Source organism: Callithrix jacchus, chromosome 10 (assembly GCF_049354715.1).
Source record: "Callithrix jacchus isolate 240 chromosome 10, calJac240_pri, whole genome shotgun sequence".
Classification (NCBI taxonomy): domain Eukaryota; kingdom Metazoa; phylum Chordata; class Mammalia; order Primates; family Cebidae; genus Callithrix; species Callithrix jacchus.
In genome coordinates, this window is record NC_133511.1 from 108755961 (window position 1) to 108783168 (window position 27208).

At 39.3% G+C, this 27208-nt stretch overlaps 1 protein-coding gene and 1 pseudogene across 4 annotated transcripts in view; both read left to right on the forward strand.

The window, feature by feature from the left end:
- HSD17B12 (hydroxysteroid 17-beta dehydrogenase 12) overlaps positions 1-27208 on the forward strand; it is a 175816-nt gene that overhangs the window by 38809 nt on the left and 109799 nt on the right. The window lies entirely within an intron of this gene.
- On the forward strand, positions 6762-7778 carry LOC144578149 (prohibitin 1 pseudogene; annotated as a pseudogene).

The window sequence follows — 27208 nt, forward strand, 5'->3', positions numbered from 1 at the left end:
CCAACTCTTTTTTTTCTTTTGATTTGTTCATACAACTGTTTGGAGAAGGAGAATTTTTTTTTTTTTTCAATTCATGTAGTAGATGCTTCAATTCACAGATTTTCAGCATCACCCAGTTCATTCATCTATCTGCAGCTGCTTACACATCTCTACTTATTGTCTGATATGGGAAGCTGTTATAGATCACTAAGCTGAAGGCAAGGAAAAGAGAAATGCATGCACTGGGGACTTTCTTCATGGGCCAGTCACTTTTGGGCTGCTTTCTCCGTGTGTGTGTGTGTGTGTGTGTGTGTGTGTGTGTGTGTGTGTATTTACTTGTCTTACCCAACAAGGGACTGGCACAAAATACTTTTCATAAAAAAATAGCGGCCTAAGGGCCTAGGGGTTACCATATGTGGCAGAAAGCCATGTATTGAAAATAAATCCATCATTATCTTTAAATACATGGAACGCCAGTTATTTAATTTGTTAGGAGCCTGTTTTAGCCTGTTTGGGCTGCTAAAACAAAGTAACACAAACCAGGTATCTCATAAACAACAGAAATTTATTTCTCACAGATCTGAAGACTGAAGTCCAAGATCAAGGTCTCGGAAAATTGGTTATCTGGTGAGGGACTGTTTCCTGGGTCACAAATGATACTTTCTCACTGGGTCCTCTCATGGCAGAAGGGGCAAATGAACTCTCTCAGACCTCGAAGAGGACTGATTCCATTCATGAGGACTCTGTCCTCATGACCCAATCATCCACAAATGCCCCCTCCTAGTACTATCACCTTGGGGGTTAGGTTTCAACTATGAATTTGGGGGGAATACATTCAGACCATAGCAGAGATGATGTTTTGATTCCAGATGCTTGAGTGACAGATATAACCAAAACAAAGAAAAAGTGCTGTGATCAAGAGAAAGTAGAGGCACATACTTGTGAATATAGCAAGTTAATTTTTTAACAATGTATATTCGTGTCTTTTTTATAAAAGCTCAGATTCCCAAAGCAGGATTGGTATTCACTTGTCTGTCTCTGTAACAAATATTTACTGAGTAGCTACTTGAGGGCCTAATATAGTAATTGCTTTGGGAGATACCATGGGTTGGAGAACAGGATTCCTGATTTGTAGAGCTTATAGTTATTTTAAGAGGAAAATGTATATTTCACAGACATGGCAGTATAGCCATGTAAGAGTATAGGCACTGGAGGCAGAAATTTACATTCGTAGTTTGTGTCAGTCATTTCCTATGTGTGTTACCTTGAGCAAACTGTTAAACTTTCCTGAGCCTCAGTTTCTTCGTCTATAAAATTGGTATGTACCTCAGAAATTACTATAAAGGTTAAATAAGATGATGCTTATTTAGCAGTGTGCTAAAAATACTGAACGTCATGCCTAGCACATAGTAAGCATATAATAAATGCTAGTGAATTCATAACAGTAATAACAATGATGAGGATAATAAATATTCTATGCATGTTCTATAATGCTTTAATATCAGAAATGTCTTCAGTTGTAAGTAACAGAATACACAACTATGGTGGCTTAAACAGATAAAGATTTATTAATCGAATAAGTCTGACATAGGCCACATTGAAAATTTATTATCAACAATTTTTATTGATAATCTGTATGCCAGCTACTATTCTAGGCACAAGGATTCATCCACTAACAAAATGCAGTTATTCCTGTCCTCATGAAGCTTACATTCTAATTGAGGAGAGAGATAAAAACAAACAAATAAAAAATGTAATATAAAAATGTAAGTTATTACCATGTTAGAAGGTGGGCTTCATAGAAAGCTTTGTGAAGGAGGGCCCATTTAAGTTAGGCCATAAGGGAACAATCGAGTTTGAATAAATAAGGCTAGGTGAGAGAAAGACAACAGAGGAACAGATATGAGAAAAATGGAGGAGCCATTTTGATGACAGTACTGTGTTGGTCATCAGGTAGTCGTCAGGGGCCATGAACACAAGATTTCTGTAAGATTTCTAAAATAAAAATTACATGTTTCTACAATTTTTGATAGCTGTATTGTGTTTTATTGTATTGATATGCTATAATATAGATTGCTATATATAACACACAGATATGGATATAATAGATTAGTATGCACCATTATATACTGTATCTGTATGTTATTATGTGCTATATATGATTTATAATTACGTATTATAATGTATTCAATGTTGGTATTGTAAACAGTGCTGCCACATATGGCAGTAGAGTAGTAAGTTAGTAAGGGCCAGCACATGGCAGAGAAAGACATGACATTTAAAGACTTGTTTCAGATATCCTTGCATCTTAAGGATCAATGACAATTTAAGAAAAACGAGGACTATTATACATCTAATAGAGTTTAATAAAATACCAAGTTGATATGTTTAGTAGTATCCTAATCTTGTGAGGGATTGAAGGTGTTTTCAAAATGTTAAATAGCAGTTAGTATTAATTTTTTAATTAATTAATTTGCAAAGTAGGTGAGTAGGTTAGTAACAGCACAACTATAACTTCAGGCATCAGAGAAGTTGCTTTTTCTCTCTTTGAGCTCTAGTCCAGAGAGTGAAACTTTGTTAAATAATTTACATTCAAAACTTGTGCTGGAGACCAGGAAATTTCCAAGATGTGTTTGTAGACTAAAAAGCCATGTGAGTAAAGAAATGAAATCACTAAAAAGTACATAAGAGGACATTTAAATCAGACTTATAAGTTCTGCTTGTGAGAGATAGCTTCTTGAAGGGAGGAAAGTATGCTTTCTTTGATTCCATGAAGCTCACTCTCAGCTATACCTGCTGCCTATCCACTGCATCTGAAAGTGTAATTTATCTAAGAAGTTGAATAAAACAAATTTCAAATGATAAAAAATTATTTCACCAGTCTTTAGGACTTCTACTTAAGGGTTCACAGAAGAAATAAATGTCATAGAAACTAGCATCAAGTTTTCTTCTTTTCTTGTTAAAGGTCTGTGGGAGAGAAGGTAAAAATAATCAAAATGTTTTTCTTTTATTTTAGTTATTCATGTTCTTTCTGTTTTAAGTTTTTGAAGATGAGCTAGCTGTAGGTTTATTGAATCACAGCTCTGACTTGACTTATACTGTTTCTAAGACTTGTGGGTGTGTTTTTTTAAATGAGATAAAAAGATGAGAGAAGTAGTTAGTGTAATTTTGTATTCATCATAGTCATGGACTCACAGGGTCTTGGCTGTTCATTTAGTTTGCGACTACATTGTAAAGATGTGAAACTAAGGCTCAGAAATATTAACCACTGGTCCAGGTGGATTTAGCTAGCAGAACCAGGACCAGAAAATAAGTTTTCTGACTATTGGTCAATCCACCACTATTTTATGTAGAGTATAATCTCTGTAACTGAAAAAAAAATGTGTTGGATTATATGAAGTCCCTTTAAAAAGGTTTAGTTGGAAGTGAATCTCACTGAGTGTTCATTTTGAAAAGTGTGTCAGTAGTTAAGTTGCTTGACATAATTTTGTTGGAAGTCTGGGAGTTTACCAAAAAGTAGAAAGAGGATCCAGCCAGATGTTGTATAACAAGAAGGAATTGTGTTGAGCTTCTGTGGTTTTGACTCCTCAAGGATGAGAAAAAAAAAACTAGGTGAGAATAGATGAGCATTCTTCCTTTCTTTCCTTACATTTGTTGTTGATACTACCATTAGTTCTTTCCGTCTTCAAGATGTATAAATTGTTTATTAAACTATCTTTTGGCAAGGCTGTTTTGAAGTTCTTGACCAGGCCTGAGTCAGGCATGGCGAGTAGATTGACTTGATTTCTTCCAGGTGTAAAGTACCTAGGGGTATGCTGGGCCTCAGCATCAGTATGTTTAAATGCATGCCTTTAAGATATATTTAATCCTTAAAGAAGAGGTAATTACTGTCTAGGAGACTCTGGCCCAAAAATAGGACTTTATTTTGGTGTTACTGTGATAAGCCTGGTGGCTTAAAAGGAGAAAGCTTTCTAAATCTAATTTCTAAATCTCTTAGTGAGGTGAGACAGTGTGAATAAAATCTAGGGTCTCTGTTTTTGGAGAATTTACTCACTTCTTATATGAAGAATATTATTAAATTCTTCTTCTTTTTTTTTGAGACAAAATCTTGCTCTCTCACCTAGGCTGGAGTGCAGTGGTGCGATCTTGGCTCACTGCAACATCTGCCTCCCAGGTTGAAGTGATTATCTTGCCTCAGCCTCCCAAGTAGCTGGAATTATAGGTGCACGCCACCACACCCAGCTAATTTTGTATTTTTAGTAGAGATGGGGGTTTCACAATGTTGGCCATGCTGATCTTGAACTCCTGACCTCAGGTGATCCACCTGCCTCAGCCTCCCACAGTGCTGGGATTACAGGTGTGAGCCACTACACCCAGCCTAAAATCTTAAACTGGATGAATTAGGTTGAAATAAGTCCTTCCTTCCATTATGCTTAGATCTTTCCTTATGTTTATCTACCTTGGTGAATATAAATGTGGACTATTGAAGATAACTTAACTAGTGGAATTTCCAGGTAGGTCTTATTACACCTCTTTCACTTTTATTATACCTGAGTTATACATAGTATTTCAAGGGCACTTGTGTAGTAGACACTATTGTCTTACTGGTGCTTTTGCATACTGTTTATAAACGAAGGAGATGTTTAATGTAACTATGTTGACTGAAGAATGAAGAGGGTCATAAACTTGGAAAGGAGAGCTTTATTTCTTAGAAAGGGTTGCAAGCTGCAGGGTGTTCATTCTGACAGGCTGGGAAGCAAAATGTCCCACCAGAAGTCGGAAATAGACAATTCCAGGGAGGGGCAAAGGGAATAGGAATTTATGCTGAGCCGGGTGGCCAAGTATATATGTTCAGTAAGCTCTAGGAGGCATCATGAATATTTATGGAAGGAGAAAACGTGCACATGTGCAATTGAGCTTCAGACCTCTCCATGGCATGGAACCCATGTCCAAAAAATGGTGGCATTAGCATAATCTCAGAGTGGAGTTTTTGGCCTTCTGACCAAAAGATGAAGCAGAGCACACAAAAACCTTTACTGTGCTTCCTCTGTAAACTGGCCAGAACCACTCTATATGGTTTAGCTGTGTCCTCCCAACCTAAATCTCATCTTGAGTTGTAGATCCCATGATCGCCTTATGTGGTGGGAGAGATCTGGTGGGAGGTAATTGAATCATGGGGGCAGTTACCTCCATGTTGTTCTCCTGATAGTGAGTTCTCATGAGATCTGATGGTTTTATAAGGAGCTCTCCTCTGCTCTTGCTCTATACTTCTCTTTGATGCCACCATGTGAAGGAAGGATGTGTTTGCTTCCTCTTCTGCCATGGTTGTAAGTTTCCTGAGGCCTTCCCAGCCATGCTGAACTGTGAGTCAGTGAAATCTCTTTCCTTTATAAATTACCCAGTCTTGGGTATGTCTTTATCAGCAGCGTGAGAACAGACTAATACACACTCCATGGTTGGTGGTCTCTTATCAGGAAGAAATGCTTCTGCTTAGTTGTTTCATTGAAACTGCAAAATGAAGGGGCAGCAGTCAGGCTATTGGTTGGAATCAGTGGTGGATCTTTTTTTTTTCTTAGAGATAGGGCCTCTGTCATCCAGGATTAAGCACTATGACCCAGTTATAACTCACTGTATCCTCTTAACTCTTAGGCCCAGGAAATCCTCCTTCCTTAGCCTCTTGAGGAGCTGGGACTACAGGCATGTGCCAGCATGCTTGACTAACCATTTTTATTTTTTGTAGAGACAGGGTCTTGCTGTTACCCAGACAGGTCTTGAACTCCTGGCCTCAAGTGATCTTTTTGCCTTGGCCTCTCAAAGTGATTGGGATTACAGATGTGAGCCACTGTGTGCAGCTAAAGTTCAGGTTATTAATTAACTAATTAATTAATTTAACAGACTCCACTGCCCAGGCTGGAGTACAATGACATGATCATGGTTCACTGCAATCTAAACCTCCTGGCTCAGGCAATCATCTTGCCTTGGCCTCCCAAAGTGCTGGGATTACAGACATGGGTCACAATGCCTAGCCTCAGGTTATTTAAAAAGTCGCTGATGGGAATGTGGAATAAAGAAAAATGTCATTCTCAGTGGTGAAGAGTGACTTGGGCACAATATGGAACTGATTCCCTGGCATGTTTTATTTGGGAAATACCAGGCAGACTATTTGGAGTTAAAACATTGGTTAAAGATAATGAAAAATAAAGTTGGGTTCAGTGTTATCAGATTAATGAGGAAGGCACGTTTTGGAGTATTTGTGTTTGCACAGTGCATTATTGTAAAATACATCTGTTATAGATAGTTCCTAGTTTGTAAAGCAATATTGTATTGTATAGTTGGGTTTATGTTCTGGTGATGACGTGATGAGTGACCAGTCATTTAACCTCTCTGAGATTGTCACTTCATCTGTTAAATTAGATGCTATAATCAGGCCTTATTATTTACCACCTTCTTCTGGTTTTTTCAGCAACTACTGATTGTACCGCATAGAATTTTGCGGCAGTTAAAACAGAGATTGTCTGTAAAGTATCTGCTACTGTGTTTGGCACATGTTAGGCACTTGCTACATTTAGGTTTAAATTTCAAAAGGGTGTTCTACCCATAGGAGCAGTCTGAACTTAGGTTTCTCTGTATTCTGTAGTGTAAATTGAGTGACACATTGAGTAGAATTTTACTTCCCAAATTCAAGGAACGATACACCAAGAAAAATGGCAATTTCTGTTCCTTTCCTGATCTAGCCCTTGATAAAAAGCTCATCTTTAGTAACTTTTAAAAAAAAGGGGTTTGGGGGGAATTCATGTGGAGGCCAGAGTGGAAGCAGGTGTGAGAGGGTCCAGCAGAAGAAAACATGGCTGCCAAAGTGTTTGAATCCATCGGCAAGTTTGGCCTGGCCTTAGCTGTTGCAGGAGGCCTGGTGAACTCTGCCTTGTATATAATGTGGATGCTGGGCACAGAGCTGTCATCTTTGACCGATTCCGTGGAGTACAGGACATTGTGGTACGGGAAGGAACTCACAATCTCATCCCGTGGGGACAGAAACCAATTATCTTTGACTGCCGTTCTCCACCACGTATGTCCCAGTCATCACTGGCAGCAAAAATTCACAGATTGTCAACATCACCCTGCGCATCCTCTTCCGGCCCGTCACTAGCCAGCTTTCTCGCATCTTCACCAGCATCAGAGGGAACCATGATGAGCATGTGCTGCCGTCCATCACTACCGAGATCCTCAAGTCAGTGGTGGTTCCCTTTGATGCTGGAGAACTAATCACCTGGGGAGAGCTGGTCTCCAGGCGGGTGAACGGCGACCTTACGGATCAAGCAGCCACCTTTGGGCTCATCCTGGACGACGTGTCCTTGACACATCTGACCTTTGGAAAGGAGTTCACAGAAGCGGTGGAAGCCAAGCAGGTGGCTCAGCAGGAAGCAGAGAAGGCCAGATTTGTGGTCAAAAAGGCTAAGCAGCAGAAAAAGGCAGCCATCATCTCTGCTGAGGGCAATTCCAAGGCAGCCAAGCTGATCACCAATGCCCTGGCCTCCGCAGGGGACGGCCTGATCGAGCTGCACAAGCTGGAAGCTACGGAGGATATCGCGTACCAGCTCTCAGACTCTCGGAATAGCACCTGCCTCGTGCTCTTCCAGCTGCCCCAGTGAGGGTCCACCCTGTCTGCACCTCCGCGGGCCAACTGTGCCACAGCCCCAGTGATTCTTAACACAGCCTTCCTTCTGTCCCCACCCCAGAAATCACTGAGCAATTTCACGATTGGCTTATTAAGTGAAGGAAATAAAGGTAAAACCCCTTCAGATCACTAAAAAAGAAAACGTGGGAGGATGGTTAAAAGAAATTCAAGTAAAATTCTGATTACATAAACATAACCACAATGTACAATTCAGGGGGGCTTTAGTACATTCACAGTGTTGTGCAGCTTTCATCTCTATCCAGTTTCAAGGCGTTTCCATCATTCCAAAAGGAAACCATATCCACTAAGCACTCTCTATTCTTCCTTCCACAGCCACTGGCAAGCACTAATCTGCTTGCTTTCTCTATGGACTTACTTATTTATTCTGGATGTTTTGTGTAAATAGAATACAGTGATGACCTTTTGTGTCTGGCTTCTTTCATTTAGAATGATGTTCATATATAGGGTTCATCCACACTGTAACATGTATCAGTAGTACTTCATCCCTTTTTGTGGCTGAATAAGACTCCATTATATGGATATACTACACTTTGTTTATCCAGCCATCATTTGTTGGACATTTGAGTTGTTTCTACCTTTTGGCTATTGGCAATGGTGCTGCTAAGAACATTCATATACAAGTTTCTCTTTGATTATTGGTCTTCAGTTTTGGGAGGTATATACCTAGGAGTGGAATTGCCAGGTCATATGGTAATTCTGTTGATCTTCTTGAGGAAATCCCAACCTGTTTCCCTTAGTGGCTGCCCCATTTTACATTTCTGGTGGCAGTTTACAAGGGCTTTAATTTCCCCACCAACACTTAATTTACATTTTAACAGATTACGGACAACCTTGTGGTTTTGATTTGCATTTCCCTAATAATGTTGAGCTTTTTTCATATACCTGTTGGCCATTTGTATATCCTCTTTGGATAAATGTCTATTCAAGTTCTTTGCCCAATTTTAAAACTAGATTGTCTTTTTGTTCTGAGTTGCACAAATTATTTATATATTCTAGATACTAAACCTTTATTAAATAAGTGATTTGCAAATGTTTTCTCTCATTCTATATATGGGTTGTTGTATCAGTCTGTTTTCACACTGCTGTAAAGAACTACCTATGACTGGGTCACTTATTTAAAAAAAAAAGAGGTTTAATTGACTCACAGTTCTGCATGGCCAGGAAGTCCTCAGGAAACTTAAAATCATGGTGGAAGGCAAAGGGGAAGCAAGATATGCCTTATATGGTGGCAGAGTAAGAGATCGAGGGGGGGGGAACTGCCACACACTTGTAAACCATCAGACTCCTGAGAACTCACTCACTATCACAAGAACAGCATGAGGGAACCACCCCCATGATCCAGTCACCTCCTACCAGGATCTTCCCCTGACACATGGGGATTACAGTTGGAGATGGGTTTGGGTGGGGACGCAGAGCCAAACCATATCAGTTATCTTTTCCCTCTCTGGATAAAATCTTTTGATGTACAAAATAATTTGAGTTTTGACGAAGTCCATTTTACCTGCTTTTTCTTTTTTTTCTGTAGTTTTGATGTCATCACTAACCTTAGTGTTTTCTCTGTCTCTGTATCCCTTCTACTTTCTAGCATTCCTTGTCTAATTGCTAACATTTACTGAGGATTTACTATGTGCCAGGTCTCATTCTAAATACGTTACATACATTGTTCCATTTAATTTGCAAGGAGTCCAGTATAGTGGGTGCTATTATTAACATTTAATTGAATCTTGACTGACTCTGTGGGACAGATAGTTTTGTATTCACTTTACAAATAAAGAAACCGAGACAATAGAGGTTAACTATTGCTAGAGATTAACTCGCAATAGAGGTTAAATAGAGGTGGCCGAGTTGGGATTTGAATCTAGGCTTGAACCTTGCTGGTTTGATTTTAGTGCCCATGTTCTTAACACTCATATTGTATTTTCACTAAAATAGCAGAAGTCCTTCCATTGTGGTGTCTTACCAGGTCCTGTGATTCAAAAGTAGTAACTGCTTTGTTCCCAGTTAGAATTCCTGTTCTCATGAGGCCCCTTCCATATTACTCTTACATTTTGGGTATTCCCAGCAGAAGCCACAAGTAGTTCGAATCAGTTAGATCACACTGCAGCGTAAAGATTGATAGCCTTTTAATTCTTATACGTGGGTTTGCATTTTTAAAGAGGGTGTGGCATTAACCAAAATGAATCATTATTTGGAAGGGCTTTTAGTGAAAAAATCAGGCAGAAGGCATTTTTGGGTTATGGTGCCACCAAAAGGAATCACAGGGCCTTGCCTGGAAGTTGGCCTAGGGTAGTAACTGCCTTAAGCAAATCGTACACAGTTTCCTTTTGTTTTTCTGTTCTGGACCTGTAGATACTTGGAAGTGTTGTTGTTGTTGTTGTTTGGGTTTGCTAGGTTTTTAAGTGGCAAGTAGAACCGTCTCCAGTATCTTGTTGGGTCAAAAGAAGGGGAGTAAAGGGTAGAAGAGAGGTCTGCTCAGTGGGGAACCTGAAAAGGCTGAGTGGGAACAAGGAGCCTCTGTACTGGGACAGGACATTTGCAAACTGGGCATTGTCTTTCAGTAGTAATCTGTTCTTGAAGAAAGATGTGTGCTTCCTCATACCATGGGGTTATGGAAAATGTCCCCAATATCCAGATATATGCATAAACTAATATTTTTCTGTAAAATTATTTTTATAATATTAGGAGAACAAGTTAGAGTGGTCTTATATTGCATCACTTTCACTGTTTGTCTTTAATAAAAATGGAGGAAGTTGCTGCTGTTTTATTAACTTGCACCCTGCATGCTTCTCTTCTTTGTTCTTTGTTAAATATGAGCTGGCGTGTGTTAAGACTACGTCTGCATTTGCTCTCAGGGACTTCAGTGGTTTCTAAATTCAGCACTGCTAAGCCCCTACACTGCTTGCTTGAATCAATTGAGACTGCTATTTTTAGCAACAAAAGGGAATTGAAATAGCAATTTTCTTTCCATGTAATAGATTCCCAAGAGGAATACTGATGCAAGCTCTCTATCATTTTCTATTCCTACCGCCCTCTTCCCAAAGCACTCAGAGGAAAGGCAGCTGTCATGGTTTGCCGCAGTATTAATCTTTAATCAATTGAGTGTTTTCTGCATTCAGGTGTTCGGCGGGGGTGGGGGAAAGGGTCATAAGAAAGAACCTGCTTGGAATAACGAAGCTCTTAGGCATGGACTTTACAGTCAGAATTTTGTGGGTAGTGGCAGGGAATAGACAGAAGAGCTAAAAATAGTGAGTTTGCTTTCAGTGTTCCTCTAGTCTATTTTTGATGTTTGATTTTGATAAGGTTGATTGGGTTCTTACTAAAAATATCTGTTCCTAGCAAGTTGAGGACAAAAAGAGTAGAATATTTTTAACCTACACAGACTGAAGTATTTTTGTTGACTGTATAAAATCTGGAAGTGGAGCCCTGGTCAGTTGCCAGTATTTTATATAATCTGTAGCAAGCTAGACACTTCTGAATGCCAAGTTGGGCTATTCTTTATAGTTGTCGGTTTCCATCTTCTCAACGGCTTGTAAATTTGGGTGCTGGTGTTATATTTGTATATGAAGACATAAGCCTTTAAAAAAAAATCTTCCTCTTCCCCCTTCCCTTCTTTTCCTCCTCTACATTAGTGCTAGCTGTGACCATCATATGTACTGTCCGTATAGCTTTTTTCTGTATCTTGTTAAAAGTTACCTTAACTTATCACTTATTCCATGGCAAACCATGGCAAAATGGAATCTGAGGACATCCATGGTAAATGAAGAAGCAAAACTTAGTGACAAGAATAGTGAACTGTCACTACTTTGGTAATTTAGCATGTTTTACTAAACCAAAAGTGGTTAGTTTCCCGTTTGTCTAATTCTGTTTTAGATTAGTTCACTGGCACATTATGAGTGCAGTAGTTCTCCTTAGCACTGAAAACCATCACTTCTCTCTCTCTTTTTTTTTCTTCAACTTTTTTTTTTTTTTGAGACGGAGTTTCGCTCTTGTTACCCAGGCTGGAGTGCAATGGCGCAATCTCGGCTCACCGCAACCTCCGCCTCCTGAGTTCAGGCCATTCTCCTGCCTCAGCCTCCTGAGTAGCTGGGATTACAGGCACGCGCCACCATGCCCAGCTAATTTTTTGTATTTTTAGTAGAGACGGGGTTTCACCATGTTGATCAGGATGGTCTCGATCTGTTGACCTCGTGATCCACCCACCTCGGCCTCCCAAAGTGCTGGGATTACAGGCGTGAGCCACCGCGCCCGGCCTTTCTTCAACTTTTAAGTTCAGGAGTGCATGTGCAGGATGTGCAGGTTTGATACACAGGTAAACGTGTGCCATGGTGGTTTGCTGCATAGATCATCCCATCACCTAGGTATTAAGCTCAGCGCCCATTAGCTATTCTTCCTGATACTCTCCCTCCCCCAGCTCCTACCCTCTCCAACAGGCCCCAGTGTGTGTTGTTCTCTGAAAATCATCGCTTTTCAAGGACAGCCTCAGAATCCTTTGAAAGTGCAAATCTACAGGTTTATTATAAAGTTAAACTTATCTCTGTTAAATTTCTTGAAAATTTCACTTTTAGATCATTGATTCTTGATGTTGAGGGGAGGCTGAAGAGTGTATGGGGTTGTGATAAGATGTGGAAAAAGCAATGGGTAGAATCATAAAAGGTTACTTTTCCTTCATTAATTTACTCATCCATTCATACTGTAAAACCTCATTAATCACCTGCTTTTTGCCAGGTTCTGTTCTAGCAGACCGTGATGACCCAGATAGACCCTGCTCTTATAGAATCCTGCATGATGACTGTCTTTACGGTTGTCCAAAGGACCACCAGGATGGCTAGATAGTAGGAAAGAGAGTTTTATTGGCAATATCAGTTTGCAAAACAGAGAGTCTCCAGCATGAACCAAAAGCACTTTCTCCAAAGAACAAAGAAAACTAGAGGTTTTATAAAAAGGAGAAATGTTGACTTTCTGATCCAAGATGGCTGATCGCTAACAGCTCAGGATTGTAGCTCCCAGTGAAAGCACAGAGAACGAGAGGACGCCACACTTTCAGACGAATTTTCATTGCTCACGGACCAGAAGATTCCCAGTGGAGGGGCCCCACGGGTCACCAGTGCGACTCTTGTGGCCGGTGCAGTGGTTTTGCCGGCACCTCAGCGCAGCAGCTCTTCGTGCAGAGTAAACGGGAGGAGATTCCCGGGCAGAAGCTCACCATCAGTCTTAACGCCACTGTTTTGTCCGGCACAGTGGGTTGCTCGGATTCCAGTGCTGGGAATCAATAAACTGGGCGTCCACTCAGAAACCCAACTAGAAAGGCGGTAATTGTAAAGACGACAGATGGATAAATTTATAACAAAGGGAAGAAACCAGCCTAAAAAGGCTGAGAATACCCAAAATCAGAACCCCCCTCCCTCTACAGGGGATTACAGTTCCTCATCAGCAACGGAACAAGCCCTGATGGAAAAGGACTGTGTGCCATTAACAGAAGTAGACTTCAGAAGGTGGATGATAAGAAACTTCTGGAAGTTAAAAGAACTTGTTCTAACCCAATGTAAAGAAACTAAGAACTTTGAAAAAAGGTGTAACGAAATGCTAACAAGAATAGACAATATAGAGAGGAATATAAATGAACTAACGCAGTTGAAAAACACAACACGTAAACTTAGTGAAACATGCACAAGTTTGAATAGCCGAATTGATCAAGCAGAAGAAAGGATATCAGAGGTCAAAGACCTACTTAATGAAATAAAACGAGAAGACAAGAATAGAGAAAAAAGGATAAAAAGGAATGAGCAAAGTCTCCAAGAAATATGGGACTACGTGAAAAGACCTAATTTAGGTTTGATAGGTGTACCTGAATACGACGAAGAGAATGAATCCAAGCTGGAAAATACTCTTCAGGATATTATTCAGGAAAACTTTCCCAATCTAGCAAAGCAGGACAATATTCAACCCCAAGTAATACAGAGAACACCACAAAGATATTCCTCAAGAAGAGCAACCCCAAGGCACATAATCGTTAGATTCACCAGGGTTGAAACGAAGGAGAAAATACTAAGGGCAGCCAGAGAGAAAGGTCAGGTTACCCAAAAAGGGAAGCCTATTATACTTACAGCAGATCTCTCAGCAGAAACCCTACAAGCCAGAAGAGAGTGGGGGCCGATATTCAACATCCTTAAAGAACAGAACTTTCAGCCCAGAATTTCATATCCTGCCAAACTAAGCTTCACAATTGAAGGAAAAATAAAATCTTTTATGAACAAGCAAGTACTCAGAGATTTTCTTACCACCAGGCCTGCTTTACAAGAGCTTCTGAAAGAAGCATTAAACATAGAAAGGAACAACCAGTATTAGCCTTTCTAAAAATATACCAAAAAGTAAAGAGCATCAACATAAAGAAGAATTTACATCAACGAATGGATAAAACAGCCAGTTAACATCAAATGGCAGTAACCCTAAATTGAAGTCGACTAAATCCCCCAATCAAAAGATACAGCCAAAACCTAATGGTATGTTACATCCAGACCCATTTCACATCCAAAGATACCCAAAGACGCAAAACAAAGGGATGGAGAAAGATTTACCAACCAAATGGAGAGCAAAAATAAATAAATAAATGAAAAGCAGGAGTTGCAATTCTCGCATCTGATAAAATAGATTTCAAAGCAACAAAGATATAGTGGTAAAAGGATCAATGCAACAATAAGAGCTAACGATCCTAACACCCAGATACATAAGACCTATAAAGAGATTTAGACTCAACAAGACAGAAAATTAATAAGGATATCCAGGACTTGAACTCAGATTCGGAACAAGTAACTCAATAAATATTTATAGAGCTCTCCATTTTAAATACACAAAATATACATTCTGCACTTTAAATATACAAAATATTGATCGGCCATTATTAATACCCATTTTTAGAATAAAGCAATATTCCCAGTCTCTCTCCCTCTTTTTCTTCCTCTTTCTTCCTCTTCCTCACTCCTTTAAAAAAAAAAAAAAGAGGAGAAATGTTACCTGTTGCTCTTTGAGAAAGTTCACTGGCTTTGGATAAGGGTTTGGGGAGCTGGCAAGTCCTGATTGGTGAGCAACTGCTCAGGACAAAATTAATTCTAGAGTTGCAGCAAACATAGATAAAACTGGTGTCAGGTTACAACAAGCAGGTTCAGCTTGCCGAGAATTGCATTTCTGGAGCAATGTTTTGTACCCCAAGGGCTCCCCCTTCCCCCGCCCCCGGTTCTTCTCTCTGTTTCAGTTGGGTATGACAAGCATGACCCAACTCGTATGATCAACTTTCACAAAGGATGAGTACAGAGTACTCTGGAACAGGGATTCTGTATGACGTCCTAAGTTAGTCTAGAGGTCAAGGAAGGCTCAAGGGGAGAAGAGATGGTTTGAGTGAAAAAACCTCAAGAATGGGAGGGCAACACAGCTAGAAGTGTGTCTTAGTTCATTTGTGCTGCTATAATAAAATACCTAAAGAGCAGAACTGTATTTTTTCACAGTTTTGCATGCCAGGAAGTCCATCAGTGTGCCCACAGGTTCAGTTGTCTGGAGAGGGATACTGTGTGCTTCCAGGATGGCACCTTGTCTCTGCCTCCTTGGAATGCTGTGTCCTCATAGGGCAGAAGGCAGAAAAGCAAGTTGGCTGAAGGAACACTTCATTAAGATTCACTTATAAGGGCCTTAATTCTACTCACGAGGGAGGAGCCCTCATGGCTTAATCACCTCTGAATATCTCCACATCTTACTACTGTCACATGGGCCGGTTAAGTTTCAACACCTGACTTTTGGAAGGAACACATTCAAACCATAGCTGAGTGTATGCTGGAGGTGTAGGGAACATTTGTGAAGAGAAAACATGTTACCTTCTAGGAACTGGAAAAATTTCAGCACAACTGGGGCAGGCTTGAGTGGAAGGAGAAAAGTGGTAGGAATAGCTCGTAGAAGACCTTGTAAAGAATGAGGGGAGTGGGAAGCCAGTAACAGGTTTTAGGCAGGAAAGTGAAGTTCACATTTACATTTCGAGTGGTTGTTTTGGCTATGACATAGAGAATGAATTGGGGAGGAGTAAGAATGGGACCAGGTGAATGCCTTAGAAAGCTATTATAGTAGCTCTTGTGGGAGATGAATGATGGTAGCTCTAGGAGGTAGCAATGGGAAGAAGTGAATGAATTTGTTTCAGGCTTTATATAGTTGGCAAAAGGGAATTGTAACTTCTTGGCAGAGAAAAAATAGTGTTTGAGAAATAATTTTTAACTGGGTATAGCATGGATTGAGCGAGGAGGGATGAAAGATTCCTCACACAGGTTCTTGTGTTTGGGATGATAGCGTAGATTGGGGTAATAGTTGTCAGAAATAACTGGATGGTATCAGTGACATACCTTGAGCAAATATTTTTATGATGATGTGAATAATATTTTGTTTTCATAATTTATTTTGTTGACAGTTTTATGCTTGCTTTTCTGGGCCTATCATAGTTACTTTAATAAGACAGAAGTTTATTTTTCACCCACTTTAAAGACTAGAACTTTTGTGTATGTTAGATTCTTTTTTTTTTGAGATGGAGTTTCGCTCTTGTTACTCAGGCTGGAGTGCAATGGCGCGATCTCGGCTCAACGCAACCTCCGCCTCCTGGGTTCAGGCAATTCTCCTGCCTCAGCCTCCTGAGTAGCTGGGATTACAGGCATGCGCCACCATGCCCAGCTAATTTTTTGTATTTTTAGCAGAGATGGGGTTTCACCATGTTGACCAGGATGGTCACGATCTCTTGACCTCGTGATCCACCCGTCTCGGCCTGTATGTTAGATTCTTTATGACAAGCAGTAAAAGAAGAAATAATTGGGATTTTAAAGTGGCGTGATATAATTCTGTGGTATCAGGGACCTTGATTCCTATGATACTGTTCCATTATCTTAGCCCATGGCTTCAACCCTTAAGATTATTTCATGGTTTTAAGAGACTGCTCCAGCTCCAGCTATCATTTTAGAATTGACTCGATGAAGGGCAAAAGAGACCTCTCTCTGCCAAGTCAGCTTCAGTTAAGCAGACTATCTGAAAGTCCTTCACAACCCTGCTTCATCTTGTTCCCTAAAATTAATCACATGGCCACTCCTAGCCGATATATAAGTCTTTATTCCAGGCCGCAATATGCTGGGTTTAAAGTCAGTGTTCTCTTGCAAAGGAAGAAGGGAAGAATGGATATTAAGGAAGGCAACCAGCAGGCTCTGGCCCACTTGTGCATTTAACACATGAAGGATGGCGTCCCCAGAGAAGATTTTGCACATTGGATGTTATCATTTCAGTGTTTCTGTGAATGCTTAGTTTTTTCATTTTGAGAAACTACAAAAGGCCAGTCATGTGCTTTTAATCCCAGCTTGTAATCCCAGCACTTTGGGAGGCTGAGGCTGATGGATCACGTAAGGTCAGGAGTTCAAGACCAGCCTGACCAACACAGTGAAACCCTGTTTCTATTAAAAATACAAAAATTAGCCGGGTGTGGTGGCACATGCCTGTGGTCCCCAGCTACTCGGGAGGCTGAGGCAGGAGAATTGCTTGAACCTAGGAGGTGGAGGTTGCGGTAAGCCGAGATCATGCTACCACTGCATTCCAGCCTGAGCAACAGAGTGAGACTCTGTCTCAACAACAACAAAAAAAAACACAGAAAACAAAACACACACACACACAAACACACACAAAAACAAGCAGTATTTCCGATTTGGATGACTTGGAAGCTGGTTTTTGTTTTATTTGGTTTTCATGATATTATATGGGTCTGAGTGTTTAGATCAGTGTTTCCCAAAGATGAACCAAGAGATGATCTTAGGTACTACATAGATTAATATTTTAAAATTTTGACATTTATATGTTTTTTACACTAATAGTCTATGTTAATTGAAACTGATGGTCCTTTATAAGAAGTATATTAAATTTTCTATTAAATTTTTCAGTTTTAAGAAAACTTAAGTGACCTTGAGAAACACTAATTTTTTTTTCTTTTTTTGTTGGGGGGACAGAGTTTTGCTCTTGTTACCTCAGCTTGGGTGCAATGGGCACAATCTTGACTCACTGCAACCTCTGCCTCTGAGTTCAAGTGATTCTCCTGCCTCATCCTCCTGAGTAGTGGCAGGCATGCGCCACCACGCCCGACTAACTTTTTGTATTTTTAGTAGAGACAGGTTTTCTCCATATTGGTCAGGCTGGTCTCGAACTCCTGACCTCAAGTGATTTGTCTGCCTCGGCTTCCCAAGTGAACCACTGTGCCAGGCCAAGAAATACTGATTTAAGCAATACCAGCCTGATTTTGGGAAATTGAAGTAGATGAGTCTGCTGGCTCAGTTACACCATTTTTCTATTCATAGTAGGAAAGGCTTTTTTTTTTTTTTTTTTTTTGCAGTGGCGCAGTCTCAGCTCACTGCAACCTTGGCCTCTCGGGTTCAAGCAATGCTCCTGCCTCAGCCTCCCAAGTAGCTGGGATTCCAGGTGCCTGCCACCATGCTCGGCTAATTTTTTTTATTTTAGTAGAGATAGGGTTTCACTGTGTTGCCCAGGCTGGTCTCCAATTCCTGACCTCGTGATCCACCCAGCTCTGCTCCCCGTTCTGGGATTACAGGCATGAGCCACTGCGCCTGGCCACAAAGGACTTAAAAAAAAATGCAGTACATGCACATAGTTAAAAAATGCAAAGAGTAAAAATAACTATAAAAATTAATCTCTTTCCCATCTTTCCCTAATTCCCCAGAAGCAACTACCAACAGACGTTTGATTTGAGATGGTACGCTTTGGTTTACCTTTCCGAAATTTATGATGAAGAATTGACTCCCAGACAATACAGTTTCACTTTAATAGTGAAAAGTCACACTATTATTTTATAAAAATAAGAAATTATTGAACTTGATTGAGGAATTTTCTATTCAACTACAGGTGCTATCTTTACTACTACTGTTGGGAAGATACATAGCTTTAAAGTAAAGGAAATGTCTTTTTTTCTTTTTTAATTGAGACAGGATCTCACTGTCACTGAGGTTGGAGTACAGTGGTGTAATCATAACTGACTTCATCCTCAACTTCCTGGGCTAAGAGGATCTTCCTGCCTCAGTTTCCTGAGTAGCTGGGACTATAGGCGTGTGCCACCACACTGGGTGATTTTCTTGAGTTTTTTTGTTTTTTAGATAGAAATGGGTTTCACTATGTTGCCCAGGCTGGTCTTGAATTCCTGGGGTCAAGCAGTCCTCCTACCTTAGCCTCCCAAAGTGTTAGGATGAGCCAGTGCACCCCATGGAAATACCTTTAAAACCAAAAGCAGGACAATTCTTGTTCCCACTCTCTTAAATAAACGCATCTGAATCTTTTTCATGTTTGTTGAGTAAGACTTTTTCTTTCATAACTGACTGAAATTTGGTTATGTTTGTACATTATTGCAAATATAATACATTAACCATCATGTAACTTGCAGATGTAAAGGCTTTGTCATTTCCTTTGCTGGGGAAATGATACTTGGTCTCCCACTGCCTGACCACTGTATATAATACTAATTATTGTAGAAATACAGTGGTGCTATAGAGATGGCTAAGAGAGGCTCTTGATTTCAGTTTTTTTTTTAATGCCCTTAAATAATTTTTTGCACTTCTCTGTTTTCTCAGAAAAAATATTTACTTGTGAGGTAATGTTACACGTAACTGGGCAGTGTTGGAGTTGGTTTTGAGAAGTATGAGAAAATGGAAAAGTGATATTTTTATCTATCTAAAATATCAGAGGTTACATTTTTAATATTTGTACAACGTAAAGTCATATTGTTTCTGCTTACATTTAAAGTCCTAGCCATGAAATGGGTAATTTATGGAATATCTAATATTGAGTGTGGCCCATATACATCATTGTATTCTCGATAGTCATACACATAATAGTTTCTGAAGACTTAGTTTCATTTGAATTTGATAGTTGCTAGCAGGAGATAGGAAAAAGTGTTCTTGCTGGGCATAAATCTTTCTAAGTGTGTTTATTATCATTTCTCAACTAAAGTTAGTCTACTTTGGTATGATATGCTTAAGAGGAAACTTGAGTGCTTCTAGTTTTAAAATGATGAGGCAGCAATACTTTTGGCCTTTCATCTCTTGGAAATGTTCTCTAAAAGTTAGAAGGATAAGAAATGGAAAGCTTCATTTTGATGCAGCTAGGGAACTTCTGTCATCCCTCATCCCCAGTCACAGCTATTGAAGGCGGTGGAGTGGTAACTGACTTCCAGAGCAGACACTGAGTCCTCATAGTGGGGCCACCATTGGGAAACAAGCAAGTTTGTCCCTTGGATCCCAGAACAACACAGAAATTGGATATATCAGGTACCTCAAAAGACAGGGGTGGAGCAGATGTCCTTGAGGCTCAGGAAAATTAAGCAGCAGAGGCCCCAAGGTGAGACACTTGAGTGAGAACAAAGGATGACATCTGCAAACTAATAATTGCCCACAGCCAGTAGACTGGAAATTAGGGAATGCTTTTTAAGAGACACTGAAGGACCCCAGAGAAGAGATAGATACTGACAATATTGGTTCATGTGTATGTGAGGTATATTCAGGAGTATTCTCAGGAATAACACCTGTGAGGACTTTTGTGGATTCCCCAGTGAAAAAGCTGACTTGCCCACCGGTTGGGTGGTAGTGAGGGCTACGGTGTAATCACCCCACCTATACACTCTAATCGACATTTTAATGCAGCCAAGATGAGAGTGACAGTGACCAAAACAATCAAGAAAGAACTTAGAGGAACAAAATATAAACAGTAGAAGAAATTGGGAGGGTGAGGTGGGCGGATCACGAGGTCAAGACATCAAGACCATCCTGGCCAACATGGTGAAACCTCGTCTCTACTAAAAATTCAAAAAAATTAGCCAGGCGTGGTGGCACGCGCCTGTGGTCCAAACTACTCGGGAGGCTGAGGCCGAAGAATCGCTTGAACCTAGAAGGCAGAGGTTGCAGTGAGCCGAGACTGCGCCACTGTACTCCAGCCTGGTGACAGAGCAAGACTCCGTCTCAAAAAAAAGAGTCGAAGAAAATGTAAATATGTAAGCAAACTATAATTAATGTCCTCAGAGATTAGAAAATGGATCTATAGTAATAACAAGATACTGTTAAAAACGAGAAAGAGCGAGAATGTGCAGAAGAGCAGTAGGAATATGGAAGATTCTTCAAATTAGAAAAATTGACAGCCTACATTTAAAAAGTACATAGATGGTTTGGAGGATAAAGTTGAAGAAATTTACAGGAAAATAGAGCAAAAAGAAAAGTAAGATTAATAGAGAAACTATTAAGTCCAAATTCTGATTTATAGAAATTCTAGGAAGAGAAAAATGTGAGGCAGATGTTATCTAACAGTTAACATGAGAAACTCTTCAAATAACTGAAGATCATGAATTTTAAGGCCTACCAATGCCTAGCACCAGTAAATGGAAAAACACCCACTCATTTGGGTATATTTTCATGATGGAGTCCTACAGACTAAGTAATGATTCTAAAAGCCCCAGTGACAAAAAAAGCAGATTACATACAAATAGTGGGAAATAAGAATGGTGAAACATTTAAAAGTGATACTTGTGTTAGAAGACAGTGGAGAGTTGTCTAAAATTTTTTTGTTAAAAATGATTTCCTGCTTATAATTATATACCCAGCTAAGCTATTATATGTGTGGTTAGAAAATAGACTTTTTACAAAAAGATACACAAAATTAGACAGTGTTGTATTTTAAACTGTCATATAAGGAGACATGATGACTAAATGTGATGTGATTCCCTGGATGGGATCCTAGATCAGAAAAAGGACATTCAGTAACAAATAAGAAAATCTGAAAAAGATAGGACTTTTGTTAATTTTATCAGTATTGGTTCATGTGTATGTGAGGTGTATTCAGGAAGATTCTCAGGAATAACACCTGTGAGGAAGCAAAAGAAGCAGAATTGAGCGGAGGGAGAAGTCAAACTATGATGCAAGTGTAGCGAAGGTTGTAGCTGATACCATTGGCCCTGAATGTAGGATGGCCCTAGAGAGATGCCTAAGGTGAGGTAAGGGAACCCACCTTGTCCCTGAGTGTGGCCTCGCCATTAGACGTGTACTGCCCAGGGGAGCAAGGCAGCCCCCTTTGGCTGAGAGCAGTTACTGGGAGAGACTCAGTCCTGAGCTGGCAGCAGGTAACACTCCTGGCAATAGAGGATCGAATGAGTACCTGTGTGCTGGAAGGAAGGATCTGGCTGGTGCACTAACAGTATCCATTACAAACTCCAGCAACTGGAGAATCTGGAAAAGGAAGACATTATACAATGCAGATTTCAGAATCTCTAGACCTGGCATATTCTGGCCTAAGAATGTTTTTAGTTTTATGGTATGCTGGTTTTTATATCAGCCCAGAGATGGCTATTTTAAAAATGAATACACAGATTAACAGTTATCTGTATTCTTTTGAAATAGATTCCAGACAAATTTTTAGATGCAGAGTACTGAGTGACTTTACGTAGTTTCATTCTTCGGCATAGTCTCATTAAGAGATTTTTGAGCTCTTAATCTGAGAAATCTGATGCTACCGCCATCAACTTATTGCTATGCTCATGTATAGTCATATGTCGCTTAATGTTAGGGATACACTCTGAGAAATGCGTTGCTAGGCAATTTTGTTGTTGTGTAAGCATCAACAGAGTTGATGCTTCTACAAACCTAGATGGTTTAACCTACGGTACATACCTAGGTTATATGGTATGGCTCATAACTCCTAGGCTACAAATCTATATATAATAGCATGTTACTGTGCTGAATACTATAGGCAATTGTAACACAGTGGTAAGTATTTGTGTATCTAAATATATCCAAACATAGAAAAAGTACTCAGTGAAAATATGGTACAAAAGATTAAAAAAGCCAAGCATAGTGTCTCATGCCTATAATTCCAGCCTTTGTAAGGCCGAGGTGGGAGCATTGCTGGAGTCCATGAGTTCAACATAGCAAGACCTGGTCTTTATAGGGAAAAAAAAAGTTGGTCAGGTATGGTAGCACGTGCCTGTAGCTCTATGGGAGGCTAAGGTAAGGATTACATGAGCCCAAGAGTGAGAGGCTGCAGTGACCTATTGTCACACCATTGTACTCCAGTCTGGGTGACAGAGCAAGACCCTGACTCCTAAAAATAAGCAAAAGATTAAAAATGGCACATCTGTGTAGGACACTTACTGTGAATGGAACTTGCAGGACTGGAGTTTCTCTGGGTGAGTGAGTGAGTGGTGAGTGAATGCGAAGGCCTACAATGTTACTGTGCACTGCTGTAGATTTCAGAAACACAATACTTGGGCTATATTGACTTTATTTTAATAAAAACATCAAAAAAAATTTTTCTTTGATAATAAATTAGCTTGCTATAACCCTTTTACTTTATAAATTTATATTGCTTATTTTTTGGACTCTTGTAATAACACTTAGCTTAAAAAAGAAACATTGTATACTGTACAAAAAATCTTCATTATATGCTTATTCTATTTTTAAAATTTAAATTTTTATTTTTTACTTTTAAGCTTTTTTGTTAAAAACAAAGATACAAAACATACACATTGGCCTGGGCCTACACCAGGTCAGGATCCTCAATATCAGTGTTTTTCACCTCCACATCTTGTCCCATTGGAAGGTGTTCAGACACAATCACATACACAGAGCTGCTATCTCCTATGATAGCAGTGCCTTCTTCTGCACTATCTCCTGAAGGACCTGCCTGAGGCTGTTTACAGTTAACTTTTCTTTCTATAAAGCAGAAGCAGTACACTATATTGTTAAAATGTATGGTATTATAGTAAATACATAACCTAGTAGCATAGTTGTTTATTATTATCAAGCTACATATATATGTATACATATATGTATGTATACTATACATATACATAATACATACATATATATATTATATAATCGTATGTGCTCTACTTTTCTATCACTAGGTTTGTTTACATCAGCATGACCACAAACACATGATTAATGCATTCCATTATGACAGCTACTAGGTGATAGGAATTGTTCAGCTCCATTTTAATCTTATGGGACCAGAGCCGTATATGTGGTCCATTGCTGACAGAAGCATTATTATGAGCTCATGACTGTATGTGGTTTTCTTGCTTCACAGTTGTAGGCTTAAAGCAGAATAATCTAGTTACGAACAGGATTTGTAAATAGGTCAGTGGCTAATAGATGTTAGTGTAGGAAAGTGTAAGATACTATACTTATAAATAAAGACTTTTGAGAAACAAGGTTGTCAGGAAAGCAGCCCAAGTCTTGTGTGTGTTCGCAGTTTTTTAGACCAATTAAATGCCGATCATCATTCAAACACTCTGCATATGTCTATGGAATACTTACCTTGTGCACGTTGCCTAGCAAGGAGCCTAGCATCTTACAGAAGAATTAAGACATGTAGATGTAAGGAAACACAATTCAAAATAGAGTGGTATGGTGCCATAGACATAAAGGTGTGTCAAGTGCTGTGGGAGTTTAGCAAAAGGAAGTTTCTTTCATGTAAAGTGATCTCGAACAGTGGAGTTGGTGGATCTGCAATGAGGCTTTGATGGAAGAGGGTAGGAGGTGAGGTTCTGGGATCTTGGAGAGGGGAGAAAAGTTTATCACAGAGAAAAGGAACAGGAAAAAATTTGAAACAATTAGAATATGTTTATCGATCACTTGTGAAACATTGGTGAATCAGTAACAAGGATACACTATAAAATTTGGATTCCTGTGCCTCTAAAAACAGTCAGGAGATGAAAAGTTACAGAAAATTATGTCCATTGCTGTACTATTAACAATAGCAAAGGCATGGAATCAGACCAGGTGCCCATCAGTGGTAGATTGGATAAAGAAAATATGGTACATATATACTATGGAATACTCCATAGCCATAAAAAAGAATAAAATCATGTCCTTTGCAGCAACATAGATTAAGCTAGACACCATAATCTTAAGCAAATTAACACAGCAACAAAAGACCAAACACTGCGTGTTCTCACTTACAAGTGGGAGCTAAACATTGAGCACCCATGGACATAAATATGGGAACAGTAGACACTGTGGTCTACTAGCGGGTGGAGGGAAAGGGGGTGAGTTGAAAAGCCACCCATTGGGTACTATCCTCACTACCTGGGTGGTGGGATATATACCCCAAACCTCAGCATCAAGGAATATGCCCATGTAACAAACCTACACACATACCCCCATATCTAAAATAAAAGTTGAAATTTAAAAAAAAAGAAAAAGGTTACAAATTGATCATGAGGTTGGAGGAGATTTCATATAATTCTCAGTTTTCTGTAGTTAGGTTCTCCCACAAACGTTTAAATCTGTGCGTTACTAATGTTTCTTATAAACAGAACAATAGTGACAAAAACACATGGGTTACCTTTGGAAGATGCCAGAGAACCAATTTATTTTGAAAACTGATAAAGGCCAAAAAAAAAAAAAAATCAAATGTTTTTCTTGTATTCTTACACAAGCTATATATCATGGTAACTAACTAATGAGAAATAATTTGTCTCTGGAAATAGTCCAGCTAATAGATGAAGATGAATGATTGAACTCTAATACCACCGTTTTGCAATCCCTAATGAAATAATGGATCTCAGTGGTGACCAGCAGTGGCTGCTAATATAACAAAACGAAAGATAACCAGACATATGCTTCCTGATGTAAAAATGCATTATCCCTTATGAAGTACTCTTACCAAAAAAATCAAACCTGAATTTGATCCAGTATCTATATCCAGCCTCCAAGGGACAGAGAATATGTTAAATGATATCAAAGACAGGCTAAGAAAGCACAAACCTTTGACTTAATATCTTAAACCAATAAATTGAGAGAGTGAAGTGGGGAGAGAGGAAAGTGATTATAGACATGGTTAATTAACATATTAGGAAATTTTATTATGGAACCTATTGAATCCTGATTAGAGCAATTGTTAAAAGTTTTTTGAAATTTGGCAGAATTTATAGTGATTACATATTTGGTATCAAGGAATTGTTATTTACAATGTTAGGAATGAGATAATGGTATTGTGGCTATCTTTAATAGCAGAAACAAATGGTAATAGTTATGAATGAAGTGATATGATGCCTTTACTTCGAAATAATCCAGTGTGGGAGGAAGCAGGTGAGGGTATTAGATGAAGCAAGGTTAATCTCTCAAGTGTTTCATTGGTGAAGCTGGGCTCTAGGAACCTGGGAGTTTGTTAAACTTGTTCTCTGGAAATTTCAACTTTTTTTTTTGTTTCGAGATGGAGTTTCACACTGTCACTGGGGCTGGAGTGCAGTGGCATGCTCTGGGCTCACTGCAACCCTGCCTCCCAGGTTCAAGTGATTCTCTTTGCCTCAGCCTCCCAAGTAGCTGGGATTACAGGCACCCGCCACTATGCCCAGCTAATATTTTTGTATTTTTAGTAGAGATGGGATTTCACTATGTTGACCAGGCTGGTCTCAAACTTGTGACCTCATGATCTGCCCAGCTTGGCCTCCCAAAATGCTGGGATTATAGGTGTGAGCCACTGCACCTGGCCTATTATGACATTTTTATTTATTTATTTATTTATTTTAAATCATGGGAAGATATCAGCTAAGCAAGAACATGATGGATGTCTATGAGATTATGAGAGACATGGCAAGGGAGAATATGAATGTGTTTACCACTTTTCTGAATAGTAAAATTAGGGACCATCTTGTATAATTTAAAAGAAGTGGACAATACAAGAAAATTCTTCTTGACCTTGTAACTTGTTTTTTAAAATCGGTAAATGTTTTGGGAAAACTCATATTTAGAGAATTTGAAGAGTCATTCCTTTTTGAAGCAGACATCTATGCTTTAAACTTGTAACATGATTCTAGTATTCCAGAGCTAAGCTATCATGTGTAGCCTGGCCTATTATAATTTTCAAATGTTTCTGTTACATAAAGTTTTTGAGGTTGTAAGGTAAATATGGTTTCTCCACAAGAACAGGAAACCAAACACTGCATGTTCTCACTCATAAATGGGAGTTGAACAATGAGAACACATAGACACACACCCGGGCCTGTCTGGGAGAGTGGGTATATGGGGAGGGATAACATTAGGAGAAATGCCTAATGTAGATGACAGGGTGATGGATGCAGCAAACTGCCATGTTATATATATATAACTATGTAACAAACCTGCACATTCTACACATGTACCCCAGAACTTGAAGTATAATAAATAAATAAATAAAATGTAAAAAGGTTTATTCTACAAGGCACATACATTTTTGTTTGAGAGAACAATAAGCTTATTATGAAAAGTATACTGACATGGGATTCAAAATATTTCGAATCCCAAATCTTTTCTTCTGAATGTACTAGACATGAGCCAGTCCTAAAAAAAAAAAAGATAGCCTGATGCCCTTTTCAGCCTCAGCCCACCTGTACCCAGGTGAATAAAAATAAATAAATAAATATTTTAAAAAATATAAATATGGTTTCTCATGGAATAATTAAATTATTTTCTATTTACTTTTACTACCCGTTGTTTTAAAAAC